This window comes from Rhinolophus hipposideros (genome assembly GCF_964194185.1).
Source record: "Rhinolophus hipposideros genome assembly, chromosome: 1".
Taxonomy (NCBI): domain Eukaryota; kingdom Metazoa; phylum Chordata; class Mammalia; order Chiroptera; family Rhinolophidae; genus Rhinolophus; species Rhinolophus hipposideros.
Genome location: NC_138047.1, coordinates 110,309,015 through 110,325,398, shown reverse-complemented (window position 1 = coordinate 110,325,398; position 16,384 = coordinate 110,309,015). Strand labels below are relative to the sequence as shown.

The following is a 16,384-nucleotide window of genomic DNA, read 5'->3' as shown; positions in this document are numbered from 1 at the left end:
TCTTCCGAGCTCCGACTCCAGGCCCTGCCCTCCTGGCTGGACCCCCAGGCCCTCACCACCTGGGATGGGGGCTTCCAGGAAGGGCCCTGACTTGGGGCTCCATACATGGGTGTATGTCCCGGCCCAGAGTGTCCAAGTTCTGACTCCCATGGCATGGGGGAAGGGGTGAAGTGGGTGTGGGAGGGGCATCAAACCCCAAGGCGGGGTCGGCCTGTTCTCCATCCTTCGGAACAGCTCACCCTGCGTTCACAGCCTTGCCACTGGCTGCAAGGTCCTGCCCCCTCGCCAGTCACCTGGACAGTGACTCAGCGCCTTCCCCTCTTTCCTGCCTTCCCCTCACCTGCCTGGTCAGCTGCACCCCAAGCTGACCTATTCTTCAGAACCCCTCTCTGGGGCCATGTCTGGCTGCCCCCACAGCCCTAGTCCAGGCTGGGCCTCTCTGTGGCTCTTTGCCCCAGCTTTGCCTTCTGCCTGGGGGGGGCCTCTCCCTTGCGTCCTCTTCATCCCTACATGCCATCCACCTACCTGCTGCCCTTGGCTCCCCCCACCGATGCCACACAGTGAGGGCTTCATGGCATGTGACTGCCCAAGACCTCGCCTGGGCTCTTCCTGCTTCTCTGACTTGCCCCTGAGCAACCCCACGGCCCAGCTGTGGGTCCCATTGGCTACTGTCAGCCATCTCCAGGCCCAGGGAGCACCTGGGCCCCAGAATGAGGCCAGAAGAGGGGCAAGTAGAACCCACCCGTGACCCATAGGCCAGTCCAACAGTCCTGCGAACCCCACCCACCTGGGCTCTGTCCCCGGACGCCAGCCAGAGCACGTCAAAACCACGCTGCTGTAGTTCTATGAAGGTGCCTCCTGGGCTAAGACCAAGGACGGGCTGAGGCTACGGCTGGTGCTGCCCGAGGAGGCTGGGGGCTGCGGAGGGCAGAGGTCATGGCAGCGTGGGGCTGCCTGGGACGCTACGAAGGCCACCCAAGGAACGGCACCCATCTTCCCCCCATGGTCCCTACCGCCTGGGCTCCAAGTCGGGACTCTTGGCTGAGCCACGGCAGACGCACGGCTGACGGCTGCTGCGGCCAATGGCTCACGCACATCCTGGTGTCAGACTGAAGCAGGTATCCCCTGACGGGGAGCAGACTGCCAGCACTCAGGTCCAGGGCTCCCTGGGGCGTGAGGGGACTAGTGAGGCCCCCGGCCCCAGGACTCACACCTGAGGCCCTTAGACAGGCTGGTCAGCCTCAGCATCAGGGGGGTGTCCCCAGAGGGAGCAGATCTTTTGACTTCAATGGGGGGCTCCTGGGCACGAGCAGGCCAGCCCGAGGGGTCTGGGGCCTGAGCCCTGAGCTGTGCCCCTACCTGGGGCTGTCAGTACCCCCTGCAAGACAGCCCCCTCTGCAGGGCAGCCCCAGCTGGGACCTGAGCTGGGCCCCTTCCCTGACCTCTGCCTGCTTCTTCCCATGGCTTCCTGCCCCACCTACCCATCCTGGTCCCCAGACGGCAGTCACAGTGGCTGGGTCACAGTGAGGAGTCCAGCCGCCCTGGACCAGCCGGGCACAACCAACCTGATGTACACAAGATTGACAAATGGACACTGCACGGGCAGCCCAGGCCGGGCCAGCCAGTGGGCGTTGATGCCTCCTGACTCGTGGCTGTTGCAGTGTCTGGGGCAGGGGCCAGTGAGGCCGCGCTTGGGATGGGGTGGCCAGTGTTGGGTCAGCATTGCTCGCAGCCCAGGGCAGGTGAGGAACCTCTCCCACCCCGTGGGCTGAGGGCCCAGGCCATGCCCAGGAGGGAACATGCTGCTTATCCCAGCCTGTCAGCGTGCTTCTCTGCCTGCTTCTTCCTCCAGCCACAGATGCCTCCACTAGGAAGCCCTTCGGGAAGCAGATGGCCTCTGTGTCCCGCTTCTCCAGTGGCCTCCAAGGCCCTCATCCAACATCAGCCTTCGGGGGTGTGAGCAGGCACGGTGCAGTGGGGTGTCCTGACCTCGTTCCACGGGGTTGTTGGAGGCTGGCAATGAGGGGGCCAGCCGGTCTAAACCCAAATCCCTCACCAATGGGCCCCCATCCCTCTCACACCCACTGCCCACCTGGCCTTTGCCCAGCTGTGGCCTCTACACTTCTCATCCTCTGTGTCGTACCCACTGGCCCAAAAGCCCCCTCCTCCTTACACACTTTGAGAACCTTCATCAGGCTCTATGCGGCCTTGGTCAGCTCCCGGGCTCCTGTCTCATCTCACCTCAATAACAGTCTTTATAGTAACCCACTGGCCAGGCTGGCTCCCTCCATGTGCGCCAGCCTCTACTCCCTCACTGTTCCTCAGACTTGTCAGAGGGCCTCAGCCTCAGGGTCTTTGCAGGGGCTGTTCCCTGGGCCTGAAGCACTGTTCCCTGCATATCAGGGTCATGCAGTGGTCAGGGGCCATTTACCCAGTGTCCCTTCTCCCCACGCTCAGCTCGGCCGCCGTGAAGATTGTTGGTGAGCGTGGCTGGCTAGTGGAGCACAGTGGCCACCGTGCTAGGATGTGGCTCTTCGTTATTTCCCCCATGGGGCTTCTAGGGCTCCGGATCAGGGCCTGTGTGCCCTGTTCAGGGGTCTGTCGTTCCCAGAGAGCCCAGCCTGGGGTGAGAGTGCTCGAGGTCCGCCCCCAGTGGGCTCCATGCTGGCCGTGCGCCCCACCTCCGGCCTGGACCACTGCCCCCACCCCCACGAACACACACACTAGACTTTCCTCAAACACAACTCCGTCCCATTTGTGCCATCGATTGTCTGCATGGACAAAGGCCCCTTTCAGGACGTCAGAAGTTTAGCAAATAAATGAATGAATGAACTCTGGGCAGAGGAAGAGGCGGTGTGAAGGGCTGGGGGCCAGGCCTGTGTCCTCCTGTCAGCGGGCTGGGGACAGGAGGATGGCAAGAATACCAGTGGCATGCCCACCCAGCCTGGGGGCCTTGAGCTACATTTGGGAGGTTTGGGGCATGAGGCCTGGGAATCGGGGTGTTACACAGAGGGCTCACCCAGATGCTGGCTTGGTCTGCACTTCAGTGTATCCCCACGCACCCCGGGGCATTACGGGGAAGGCAGGAGAAGAGGTCCGGGGGCCGGGTGATGGCCCCTGTGTCCCACAAACAAGGTGCCACCCTTGACTGTATACCTTCGTGGGGTCCCAGCTTGGTCCCAGAGACAACCCTTAGCCTAAAGAAGTGACCGCAGGCAGGATTTGAGGGCGCGTGTGCTGCCTTGCAGGGAGGGAGACCGGAGCTGTGTCCCTGTGCCTGGTCCAGCACTGAATGCAGAGCCTGAGGACACTGCGGGCTGCTGGGGACCTGTGTGCCTCCCTTATCCCCGCTCTGCCTGCGTCAGGCCTCTCGGAGAGCCCTGCGCTGCCCCTGGGCTGAGGACTCCTCTGAGGCTGCCCCTCTGCCACCACCACTGGACTCGAGGGTACACAGAAACCCACACCAAACCCTGAGACCCTGGACCTGATGCCCCTGGAATATGGTCCCAGAAAGGGTAAGGTCTGCGTTTCAGAGAGGGGCCAGGCCCAGCCAATCTGGGAGACAGCAGGTGTGGGTGAGGCTCCCCAAGGAAAATAGATGTCAGGGGCCCTCCAGGACGGACAGACCGGAGATAGGCATCTAGTAAAGTGGTCTGGAGGGGTCCAGGAAGGCTGCCTGGAGGAGGGAGCTGGGGGAGAGGCCACAGGACAGAAGGGGCTGGCCTGCTCAATTGGCTGCCGCTCTAGTCCAGGCCTGGTCCAGCCTCCAGGGCAGCACTGACTCCTGGCCATTCTGGGGACAACAATGGCCAGCATTTAAATTCCAATTGAGTCAGCCTGAGTGGCCAGCGGGCGTGAGAACAGGAGCCCCCACCCCCAGCCTGGGCCCCGCCCGCCACATTCCTGCCTCCCTGGAGATGGCCATGGCCAGCCCGTCGCCAGGGGGCAGGGAATGTGGTGCTCAATGGCCAGGGACAAGGGCCCATTGAGCGGGTGACGGGCTGGATTGAGCCGTCAGCGCCCCTCCACTGGGGATCCCCTCCTCTGTCCCACCCCCTTCCAGCCTTACCCACGTCAGCTGCTCATACCCTCCTGGGCCCAGAGCGGGCCTGGGTCCCCTCCGCTGAGGGACCGAGTAACTGCCTCGGCCTTCTCAGCTCCTCCTGCCACGTGAGAGAGAGCATGTTAATTGGATCATGTCACCTCCTGCCCAAGGGCTACAGTGACAAGGCCACGCTCCTCCTCCTGCAGGGCCAGCAGCCTCCCTCATCCTGCCCGGTGGCACCCAGGACTGCCCGCCCCTCTCATCTGCCTGGCCTCGTCCCCCGCGTGCTCTTCGCTCCTTGCTGGCCGTCACTCACACGCAGTCAGCCCCGCAGAGGCTTGTGTCCAGCCCCGTCTCCCGCCCGGCACGCAGGGCACCACAGGGTCTGAGGAACCAGGTTCTCATGTAAAGCACACCATCCCCCCAGGGGGCACACAGGCCACAGCGCTCACAGCAGCCCTGTCGGAGGAGGAGGGGCCTGGCCGTAGGCCTTGTCCTCCCTGACCTGCCCACAGCCTGAGCTGTGTGCACCCTACCAGAGGGTCACTGTGACACACCCCGGGCACAGCATCCTCCCAGGCCTTGCAGGGGCCTGTCTCAGGCCAGGGCCGGAGGATGTCACATAGGAAGCCGGGGAACCTGAGCCCACAAGGCTGTCCCAGGGGGCGCTGGGTGACCAGGACGGACAAAGCGCTGGCTGCTGGGGCCCCGCTTGGGAGAGAACTCGGGAGCTGGAGGGAGGCTGGCACAGTGCCCGCGGGTGGCAGAGTCCCTATGCAGACACCTCCTTCCTCCCCTCGTGGGAAGATGAGCTCACCAGCCTGTCTCCTGGGTGCAATGGGGGTGGGGGGAGCAGGCTGGGAGGGCTGGGGGGCAGCCTGCCAGGTCTGGCATGCATCCTGAGTGAGCTCGGCGGCCCACCTACCCCAGACAGGTGTCGGGGAGCCCCAGACATGCAAGGTGTGATAGTGCTGGGGGCCGGGTCTGGGCTTCATGGGGCCCAGGAACAAGCAGGGGCTCCAGACAGGCACGCCCTCAGCCTGGTCACACTGCCCACATGGACAGCCACCCCCGGGGCTCCCCAGAGGGGCCTGACCACATCATCTTCATGCTCAGGACCTGATCCAGGGCCACACAGCTAGAGGTGGAGGTGGGGACCACCACATCAGGTCACCACCCAGCCGGCCCCTTGCACGAAGCATGTAGAACACAGCTTGCTCATCACCCAAGCTGCCCACACCCCAGAAAACCCCTCCAGCCTCCAGCCTCTTCCCTCGCCCTAAGACCCCCAGTCAAACCAGCTCCTGCTCAGCTCCAGACCTTCCTGGGCTACCAACCCACAGAGGAGACGCCAACTTACCTGCCAAGCAGGTAGCAGCTGAAGAGGCCTGAGTGGGTGAGGTGGGGTGCTGGGGAGCTGGGAGAGCATGGGGCTCCTGGAGAGAGTAGCCGTGCAAATGCCCAGGGGTAGAGGTGAACTCAGTGTGTCTGAGGACCAGCCAGCGGGCGCACGGTCAGAGAGGTTTTTCTCTGAGCCCCCAGCTGTGTTGACAGCCGCAGGGTCCTGGGCAAAGAGAGCTATGGTCCCACGCAGGCTTTAGCAGGACCCTTGGCTGCCTGAGAGCAGGGACTAAGGAGCAGGGCCCAAGAAGAGGCTCAAGGAGGCATGCAGATGTCTATGTCCAGGGCCCTGGGGATACTGTAGCCAGCAGGGCTGGGCCCATCCAAGAGGTCCTTCCCCGCTCATGGCCCCACCTCACGCCCAGGTCTGGGCCAGCTCCTTGAGCCCCAGATATCCCTGCTCGGAGTCCCTCAGCTCCCCTTTGCCTGGGATGGAGTCTGGGTCCAGAACTGGTTATGACCCCACAGTGGCTCTGTGCTCTGTTGTCAGTCAGGTCACTGAGGTGACTGTACAGTCCCCTCAGGGCACACCTGCAGGGTGGGGGCCATGGTATTGGTTTTGAGGGAAAGCTGGGCCGCAGAATGCCACGGGCCCCTCCATCTGCCAGCTGAACCCTTCTGCACTGCTCTTTCCTCGGTGTGGAGAGCCAGAGCAGCATCTTCTTTCTATCTTTGCCCTGGCTGCCAGGGAACTCAGGATCAAGCCAAGGGCTCACAAGCAACAACTCTCCTTCCCCAGGTTCTGGACTGTGTCTCCTTTCTTGACCTCAATAAATTCAGTGTAAAAAAGCTATGTTTCTTTCAACGCTTGAATCTAAACCTGAACAGCAGACGTGACCGGTGCCTGCTTTCCCAGGGTGCACATTCCTTCTGTCTCAGCCCCAAGGCTCAGATGAGGCAGGGACCTAACCTCCCCCGGCCCCGCAGTCCTGGTGTGGGTCAGGCTGGCCTTGGAGAGCGCGGCTGGGGGCAGGGCAGCTGTGAGCCTGGACTGTGTTCCTGCAAAGCCAGTTCTCAGGTTCCAGGGAAGCCCCAGAGCCCGTTCTGTCTCCAAGGGCACCAGCACACATGAACACAGCTCACCTGCCTGCACAGGTGGCCTCTCTTGTCAACTACCTGGGGACTCACCTGAGCCCCCAGCTGCCTCCCAGGTGGGAGGGGTGTCCTGAGCAGGGTGAGTTCCCTGTTCCTGAAGGGCTCACGCTGAGGCCACTGGTGTCCAGAACCCTGGCAGAGAGGCCATTGCAGGCGCTGGGCTCGGTGGTGTCACACCCTAAGTGGGGTGTGGCCAGATGGTAAGGCCCTGACACCTGGCGTCCTTCGTGTCTGGCTGAGGCCCACCCTGCCTGAATGCTCCCGGAGGCAGGGTTTGGGGAGCTGGCTGGGGGCCTGGCAGGTGTCCCCAGGTGAAGATGGCTGTGCTCCGGCCACTGTCAATGGGCCACTGTGCTCCTCAGGGCCCGATAATCCTGCCCACCTGGCAGGACAGATGTGTCTTTGCTGGCAGACCCCGGCTCCAGCTGGCAGCAGCTGGCAGCCACACACAGCCCGGATGTGGGGCCTCTTGGCCAGGGACTGGTGTGCAGCTGGGGGCTCTGGGAGCCACCCCTCCCCCTGCAGAGAGTGAGCCTTGCACTCTCCACCCCTGCACTCTGTCAGCTGTCCCCAAGGCTGCACTCCCTGCCCCCATGGGCAGGGGGACAGGCGGGCGCCTGATGCCAGCCTTGCACAGCTGTTCTTGCCTGTGCCACCGTGGCCCTGTCCTGAGGACGCAGGTCCTGACTCTTAGGGGCCTGAGTCCTCTCATCCCAGCTTGAAACCCCCTCCACTAGCCCCAGGTCACCTCCACAAATACTGGGTTGGGCAGCGGTGTGGAGGCGTAGCTGGCCCCCTTGACCCCCCCGCACTCTGGGCCCCGCTCCTTGGACAAGGGAGCCCCAGTGGTCCAGGACTGACCAGGGAGCAGCACTAGAGACCTGGGGGTGTGGTGAAGTAGGGTGGACTGGCTGAGACCCCCCCAGCCAAGCAGATCGCTCTCCAAGGCTGGCCCCGCTGAACGGAAGACGTGGACCCAGACGGCCCCAGGAGTCGCAGCCGTGGTCGGGCAGCGTGTGCAGAAGCACTGAGGACCCAGCCCCAGCGGGAGGTGTGCTGCAGCTGATGGTGCTGCTCGCCTCTGCCAAGGGGCCGACGGCAGACACCGGCGGCGTGTAGGCCACGTAGCTGCCACCCGAATGGTTTCTGACAACCAGCTCTAACCCTCCGGAGTCACAAGCACAGCCTTGAGCTGCCAGAGGCCCCGCCCAGACCCTCCTGGGCCCGGGGTCCTGGAGTCCCCTGAGCTGCTGGTTCTGAGCAGAGGGACATCAGAGGCCACCTCTCGGGGCCTCTGGCAGAGGGCAGTGGCCAGGTCTGACCTCATGGGGCTGTCCCTCCAGGGTGGGAGAGAACAGGGGCAACCACAGGGAGCCTGGGGAGGGTCTGAGGCCACCCCCTCTGCTGCATGTCCCAGGCCCTCCAATCGAGACACAAGTCTCAGTCACCTCACCTGTGAAATGGAAGCTCTACTCTACTGTCCCTGTTGGACACAACTCAGCAAGTGCTGGTGGAGCTGGGACCACCTCCTCAACAAGAAGGATGGGGTCAAGGGGGGAGTGGGGAGTGGGGAGCCAGAGGCTCAACATCAGAGGTGGGAGAGCGGCAGGTGGCTCACTTGCCTTGCTCCCCTTTCTGAGGGTGGACTTCGGGGGTTGGGGGCAGGGCAGGCTGAGGGGAGCCTGAACAGCGGCAGGCCCCTGGGAGGGGAGCGGCTGGCCCTAGCGAGTCTCCACCTGCCCAGCAAGCATGATTTCTGGCACTACCAGTTCTGTGAGCTCAACAGTAGCAAGCAGCCCAGAATCCTATAAGCTCTTTACAAGGAGAACACGGTGTCTGGGCCGTACACGCGCTCGAGCACGTCTCGGGGGAAGGGGTGGGGGGGCCATTCTGACCCCCCAGGTCCTGCAATGCTGGGTGGTGCATGGGCCTCCCAGGAGTGGGACGGGGGCCTGCAAAGCGGCAGGGAGCCCGGGCAGGGTCAGCCTGTGAGTTGGGCTGCATGGTGGACCTGCCAGCCACCTATGATCCTTGGCAGGGCTGCCTTGTTTTGGGGGCTGGACTAAGGGTCCCCTGGCAGTGAGGTGGATGGGTAGGGGCAGGACAGAGACGGGGCGTGGGGGCGAGGGGACCTTTAAGGCTCCACTGATTCTGGGTTTTAGAGATTCGCTGCTCCCCTGTCCCTCAGGGCGATGGATGAAGCAAGGAGGCATGAAAGGAAGGCCTTACCAGGAGCTGGGGGCCACCCCCAGCACAGTATGCTGTGTGGACAGCCAGTGACCCTGGGCTGTGGGGGCAGAACACGGCCCATGGACCAGTTGGGAGCAGAGGAGGTGCCCGCCCCCAGTGAGCTGGGGCCCAGGACTGGGCTGCTGTCTTCACCCGCTTGCAGCTGTACCGGTAGGCCCTGCCACCAGCAGGATAAACCTTGAGCACCAATGAGCCCTAAAGGGGTAGGGCCAGCCCCAGGGCTGTAGGGGACAGGCCTTGCTGGACCCCTAGAGACCTCTGAGGCCACCATGAGGTGTGTGTATGGGGTGTGGGCAAGTGTCACAGAGGACATGGCCGTGTAAGTCAGGGGCGGGGTGCCTGGGACAGCAGCGAATGGAGACACTCTGGGCACCAGAAAGCCCTGGCCACGGGCATGCAGAAGAATGGGCCCTTCTTGATTTGCTGTGTGCTCTGGGCAGGCCGCTGCCCTCTCTGAATCTAAGTGGATTCCTCATCTGTCCACCTGACAGCGCTCATCTCCTTAGCCCCATTCATCCCCAGAGAAGGGGGTCCTTCCCAAGCTGGCCAGGGTGGGCCCTGCGCTTTTATGGGAACTGGGCTGGCCTGGAGTCGGCACTGGCCAAAGCTGCTCTCAGCCAGGTCAGAGCCTGTGGGACTGGAGGACACCCAGAGCCCTGAGCAAGGGCTGTCAGCAGCAGCCTCAGACCCTGCTCATGCCCCCATGACATGCACACGTGAGCACACACATGTGGACACGTGCACTCAGGCTCGGGCGGGCCCATGGGTGTGCTGGGACCTGGCCCCCTGCCCCCGCTGGGTGCGTGCTCAGGCGGGTGAGGAGAGCCTGCCCAGCCTTGCTCTGACCCAGTTTCCTGGGCCCGCTCTCAGTGCCTGGGCAGCAGGTGGGGCTGGACTTCCACAGCGTGCATGCCCTGGGCCCGGGGCAGTTTCCCGGGGGGCCCTGGCTGGCTGGATGTGAGAGGGCTTGGCTGCTCCCTGGGGACACATGAGGCCAGCGCACGCGCACACAGACATGTACACGTGCATGTGCCCAAAGGTGTGTCCCCACGTGTCCCTCTGAGAGCTCCAGGCCCACACTGAGTACCAGCGGGGAGGCGCCCCTCCCAGGACTCAGGCAGCCACTCACAGGGCCCACCTATACCCTGTTCTGTGCTTCTGCCTTCGGCCATAGACCCCAGCTGTCCTGCCCACCCTGTCTTCAGTACACCATCCAAGACCAAGCTCTATGCCCGCCCCCGCCACTGACCTTCCAGGTGCTTCGTTGTCACCCACCCTAGAGGCCTCATGGCCGTACTGGCGAGCTGGAGCCCGTGGGACGATGGATCTGTGCCTAAGCTGTGAGGCCACAGGGGCTGGGAGGGCCCCGGACAGTGTCCCACAGGAGGGGCCGGAGGTAGCAGGAGTCCTGCCAGGGCTTAGACTGCTGGAAGGTTGACGCCGGCGGGGGAGGGCGGAAGGGTGGCCGTGGGAAGGGAGCCCTGGCCTGATAAGCCACTTTGATCCGTACTGAAGCAACACAGACCCCCATCCCGAGATAACCTGGGCCTGGGAATGCAGGGCTGCACAAAGCGCCCTCCCCAAGGGCCCCCCAGCTCTGGGCAGGCCCGGCCCAGAAGGTGACAGGTCCTCAGGGCAGCTCAGCTGGAAGCTGGGGCAGGAACCCCACAGAGCAGGCCTGGCTGCGCAGTGGGGAGCCTGCGTGCCTGTCTCTGCCCAGGAACTACCTGGCCCTCTCCATGTCCTCCAGGCTACCTCCAGCCTGGGCGGCACTTACTGGATCCAGCCCTCTCTGGCCCAGTCTCCCTGCCCAGATCCCACTCACTTTCACCCTGAGCCTAGGGGCCCCCGAGAGGCCCCTCCCTGGCTGCAGCCTGTTGGACGGCCCCCTCTGACCTGGGCTGCAGACCAGTGTGGGTATAGGTGGCGACACAGCTCTGTGTGGATGGGTGCATACTGCCTGGGGACCCTCTCCATGACTGCTACCTCTGCCTGGTCGGTGTCCCCATACCCTGGAGGGCTGCCGTGACCTGCACAGCGCCCTCAGTCCCTGTAAGGCAGGCCAGCTGGTCAATGAAGCTGTCAGAGGCCTCAGTCCATGGGGAAGGCAGGCAGGCAGGCAGGCGTGGTGGGGGAAGCCCCGCAGACATCTCTATTATGGGGCTGCACACCCTGCCCGGCCGGAGAGGGCTGGGAGGAGTGGGCCAGCATGGGCAGAGGTGGCCCTCAGGCTAGGAACAGGCAAGCGCTTCACTGTCCATCACGGCCTCCCATTGGCCCCAGATTCAGGCCCTGGAGGTCAGGCGCATTTAGCAGAGGAGCAGACAGGCTGGGGGCTGTTGAGGCACTGGCACCACCCCTGCAGACCTCCTGAGGCACTGCGCCCCACATCTCCCTCTGAGTGGGAGTGCCCGGGGGGTCACGCTGCCTGCTCAGTGTCTGATCAGATCCTCAGAGAGCAGTTGTAGGGCCAGAACCCTGTACGTGGTTCCCACGCTGTGAAATGGTGCGGTGCTGACCGTCTGGGCACTCTCCATGTGAGTGGACACGTCCTCCACCCCCCATCCCAGTGCCCGCCTGCCACGTGCCACTGGGGCTACAGGACGGCTCGGTCGCCCTGCCTCTGGGCCTCATGGGATCAGGGTTCAGAGGAGTTCAGGGCCTGGGGGACCCCCAGAAGCCCCAATCTCCCGGGGAGGATGGGGCCAGAGCATCCTCTCCTTCCTGAAGGAGCCCTGGCTTTAGCCATCACCCTGCCCGCCCTACCCGAGTCAGGGGCTGGCAAGACCCCACGAGAATCACAGCCCCCCTCCTTAAAGACCCAACAGCTGGGCTTGGGGAGAGGTCCCATGTGGCCAGCCACTCCCCACGTCTCCCTCCTAGGGGCTGGGGAAAGGCAAGGGATAGGGTGCCCCAGTGGTGCTGGATCAGCAGAGCGCAGCCAAGCATCCTCTCCCAGAACCCCCAGACCCTCTTCTGGGAAGTCCAGGCCCCCACAGGCCCACCTCCTCGCCACACGCTCTCTGAGCACATTCTCAGTCTGCGTGCTTCCTCCCAACACCCTCTGAGCAGGTGCTGTTAGAGCCCCTTCATAGATGGGAGACTGAGACCAGGGGCTAGTGGCCCCTTGCCGAGACCACGGAGCTGGGCCACAGTGGTGTGGGCCCAATCCAGGACTCTGCCTCAGACACCAGGCTTTGACCTTTCACCCCCAGGCCACCCCCAGGCCAAGCGCTGCTGCAGCCTCCAGCCCAGTTGCCCACAGTGTCATTGGCGTCATTCAGAGCACTGGAACTGAGCTGGCCGTTGGGGCAGCCCGGAGTGGGAGGCTTGTCCCCCATGCTGCGTCCTCCTGGGCAGAGAGCCCGGCCAGTGCTTGGGGGGGATTGTGGCTCCTGGTCGGCCTGGCTGGGGGTACACACTAAAAGTAGGGCTCCCAACAGCGGCTGCTCCATGAACCGGCAGCCTCTGCCCAGCCCCGGCAAGTTCACCCTGCAAACAGCTGCACCCTCTAGTTAGCTTTGTGCCAGCACCCCCGGCTGGGCCCGGGGTGGGGACAGAGGCCAGCCCTCCCTTCACGGTTGGGCACCTGCCTGAGGCTGGGGGCCCAGCCTGCTCTCTGGGCTCCCTAAATACTGCAGAGAATACCCCACCCTTCCCAAGCGCAGTGGAAACCTCTCAGGGCAGAGCAGCCACACGTGATCGCTGTGTACCCGAAGCTCTGTGCCTCAGTTTCTACACCTGTCAAACAGGGCTGATGATGGAGCCATTGTGAGGATCCGGTCCCGGGGGGTGGTCTTTGTCAGGAGCCGCCATCACCACTGATTTCTCTCCTCCCGTTCCCAGGCCCACAGGACGTGGGTTGCCTCAACCCAATTCTTGGGGGAGTCCCCTGGCCCTGGCCTGGGCTGGACGGTGTCTATTGGCTCCAGCCGGCTACGTTGAGGCCCCCACTAGCTGCTGGACCCAGCTGACCCCTCTGAACTTGCAGGCTATGGATCGAAGCATAGCGGAGGTTTGTCCACGGGTGACTTGTGCAGGGACCAGCAGGGGCAGAGGAGATCCTGGCCCTGAGGGGGACTGTGGATGAGGCGTCTGGGAGCAGGTGACACCTGGAAAGGCCAGCAAGACCCAAGCAAGGGGCATTCCCAGGAGGATGAGGCTGCCGCTGGAGGGTGGATGGTGTGACGGGCTGGCCCAAGGGCCTGGGCCCTCATTCCTAATTCAGCCGGAGCCCGAGGGGTTGGGCTTGTTTATTCTTGGCAGGAAGGCTGGTGCTGGGGGGCAGGGGGGTAGTGAAGCCTTTTCAAAAAATAATAATAATAAAAACGCTCATTTAGAAGACTCCCAAGACGTGCTGAACTTCCAAAGGGTCTTGGAAAAAACGCTGAGAAGGTTTAAGTGTAAATGGACCCAAAACATCATAATTAAATTTCCCTTAAATTTACCAGAGTTTGGGGTCAAAGAAAAAATAAAACTTAGGGAAAATACACTTGAGGTTTCAGACAAATGCCAAGTGCTTAGGAAAATAGATTTCTGAGCTGCTCAGCGGCTACCGGCCTGGCCCCGCCAGCCCAGCCCTGGAGCTGCGGCGGCCTTAACCCCTCCCTGGCCAGCTCTGGCCATCTCCACACTGCCCTCCTTCTGGGCCTGCCCCCAGGGCCTTCCCCAGCCTGACTCCCCCGCCCCCCCCCAGGGCAGCCCGCTGTGCCAGGCTCTGGCGGGAGCTGGGGGCCCCACACCCCCAGCCTGGGTTGGAGCCCAGGGGAAGCCTGAGCCTTCATCTCCCTTCCCCCACGCCTGCTACCACTCTCCTGTGTCTACAGACAGCCCTGGTCTCCTTTTTTTGCTCATCTGGGAGCAACCACATTTTCCAAACCTAAAGTCAGGATTTGAGGTCTAGCGGTCTGAGTGAACCAAAGGGCAAAAAGGCTAGATTGTTTGGACTGGGGCTGTCACAGCACATCTAAGAGGACAGCCTCTAAACAGCACATGATTCATGGTGTTGCCCTTTTTGCTCAGCCTGCCAGGAAGCTCAGAGCTAAAATTAAGGATTGTGACAGTAGCTAGTGGTGGCCAATGGATTTTGGAATATTTTCTCTTGTCTTTGTTCTTTAAAATTCCATTTCTGTTATAATGAGCATATCAATTGTGCTTTTTATTTTAATCCTCTTCAAATTTTCCAAGAATACATTTGAAAAGGCAGAAATTATCCACAATCCACAATAGCCACAGCCTCTCTCAAATTTGCTGTTTTTTCTTTGGGGGCTGGGGATCAGCCCAGCCCAGCTCAGCCCATCATCAAGAGGCCCCTGTCCTCCATCCTGTGGTGGCCTGCCCTGGTCCTGGGACCCCAGCCCTGTGCCCTGCCAGTACGCAGGGGCTGCAGTGTTCCTGGAAGGTAGGGATGTGTGTTGCAGATGGTGAGCTCCAGGGGGAGATCGAGCAGCCCCCCGGGGGTCCCAAGAGCCTCCTGAAAGAGATGGACAGGGAAAAGGGGACTAGAAGTTCCCTTGGGGCATCAGTGTTCCCATCCCTTCTCTTGGCCGTGGGGCAAGGCAGAGAGAAGCTCCCACCAGCAGCGCTCTCTGTGGGCCAGGCAGTCGTCTGGAGGGGAGCTGATCAGGGGGCTCCCCTACCCTGGCACTAGCCCTGACGGGCACCTATTGGGCACTGTGGCAGCCACTGCCTGCCAGGAGCTCTGTGGATAGCAGGCAGGATGTGGATTAAGTCCACAGTAGGAAAGACCCCGAGGTTGAGGGCACCTCACTGCCATGTCCCCAGTCTCAGCCCAGGCCTGGCAGGGAGAGGCAAGGAGGGGTAAACACAGGGCCTGCTGCACCCAAGGCACACTGCATCCGGGTTGCCCTCCCCCGGCAGCCCTCTTGGAGCTCCAGCACAGGTCCCAGCAAGCCGGGCCGACTGGCTCTGAGTCACCGACCAGGCTGTGCTGCGCTGGGCTGCCCTCAGCCCCCTGACTCTCACCTTGCCCTTGGCTTCCCACACTCACCTTCACTCAGGAGGTCCTGTGGGTGTGGACCTCAGGGAGACGGGGCGGGCGTATGGGGGAGTGGGCAGGGACTTGTGAACACTGAGGGGTCTAGAAGTGTGGGGGTCCTCTGCAGCGGGCTGGCCGCCCCTCAGACCCCTGCGCCACCACGCACCCTCAGCGGGCTCTCTCCACTCTCGTACCTTGCTCACCTACCTCAGTGGGGAGGTGCCAGACGATACCGCAAAGGGTCCTGGGGGAAATGCTCCGTCAAGGAGGCTGTGATGAAATAGTGGCTACTCATGGCTCATTTAAGGAGAGTTGACAAAATCTTGGACCTGTGGCGAAGAAGGCACTGTGAACAAGGGGCCTGCCCCCATGTCACGGGAAGGCCTGTGAAGCATGCCACGCTCCAGGCAGCATGTGAACCCGGGAATAATAACTTTATTTTGTCAATGATAATAACAGCAACACTTCAAATAGTGCCCCCTCCGGGGGGCCAGGGGGACAAGCGGGTAGCGACTCCCTTGGCATGCTGGCAGGGGGCCGTGCCTGGACCCTTGAGAAGCAATTTGGCCAACTCAGCCCAGAGCCACAAAAATACTCCTGACCTTTAACCTAAATGCCACCACAGGGCCACTGGAGAGGCCGAATGCAGGGACCACTTCGTTTGTGGGCAGGAACACCAAAGGGACCAGCCAGTATGAGGTGTGTGGTGAGCAGAATGGGGGCCTCCAAAGGAGCGGTCCTCAGACTGCCCCCGGAACCTCACAGTGAGACCTTATTTGGGAAAAGGGTCTTTGCAAGGGGTCGTTACGGGAAGCTCTTGTGATGAGGGGATCATCTTGGAGCATCTGGGTGGGACCCACCTCTGATGACAGGTGTCCTTATAAGTGCTAGGTGGCCATGTGAAGATGGAGGCAGAGGCTGGAGCAATGCAGCCAGAAGCCCAGGGATGCCTGGAGCCCCCCGAGACTGGAAGAGGCAGGAAGGAACCTCCAGAGGGAGCCCAGTGCTGGACACCTGGATCTGACTTCTGCTTCCGCGACTGTGAGAGGAAATTTCAGCCATTCAGTTAGTGGTAATCTGTCACAGCCGTCTGGGAAATTAATACAGGGTGTGAAGTACTGAGGGTCAATCCAGGCCTATTACAGGAGGAAGAGGGGGCTCACCACCCCTGAAGGCCCGAGAGACGGGGATAGGGGCAAAAGTGGAGGTGCCCATCCCCTGCCTCCCTCTGCTGCTACTGGGCATGCCCATTGGCGAAAGCCACATAGAAGCTGGAGAGCAAGAGGGCCTAAGATACTGCGTGGGGCTTGTGGGTGGGGCTGGGATGGGTGGGAGAAGAAACAGGGCGGGGGGAGGCACAGAGAACAGCTCACACAGGCCAACACCCCACCACAGGCACTTCTGAGAAGTTCACAGCCCTGGGGGCAGAAATCAGAAAGCTACAGAGAGATGGCTGTTCACCTCTCAGAGACCGGTGGATGCAGGACACACTTCAGGGGGCCAGGGAGGGGCTGCGGGCGCCATCCTGGGAAGGGCCGTGCCAGAGACAATGCAGAGCTCTTCCTGAACCTCAGAAGAGCCTTGGAAGGCCAGGC

At 62.4% G+C, this 16,384-nt stretch overlaps 1 long non-coding RNA gene across 1 annotated transcript; it reads right to left on the bottom strand.

Moving 5' to 3' along the window:
* Positions 1-14,093: 14,093 nt before the first annotated feature.
* Positions 14,094-15,820, bottom strand: LOC308497373. The gene is made up of 3 exons (XR_013993317.1): positions 15,650-15,820; positions 14,997-15,118; positions 14,094-14,264 (listed from the first exon to the last, which is right to left on the bottom strand). It is a non-coding gene; the product is annotated as an uncharacterized lncRNA (long non-coding RNA).
* Between the last annotated feature and the right edge of the window lie 564 nt (positions 15,821-16,384).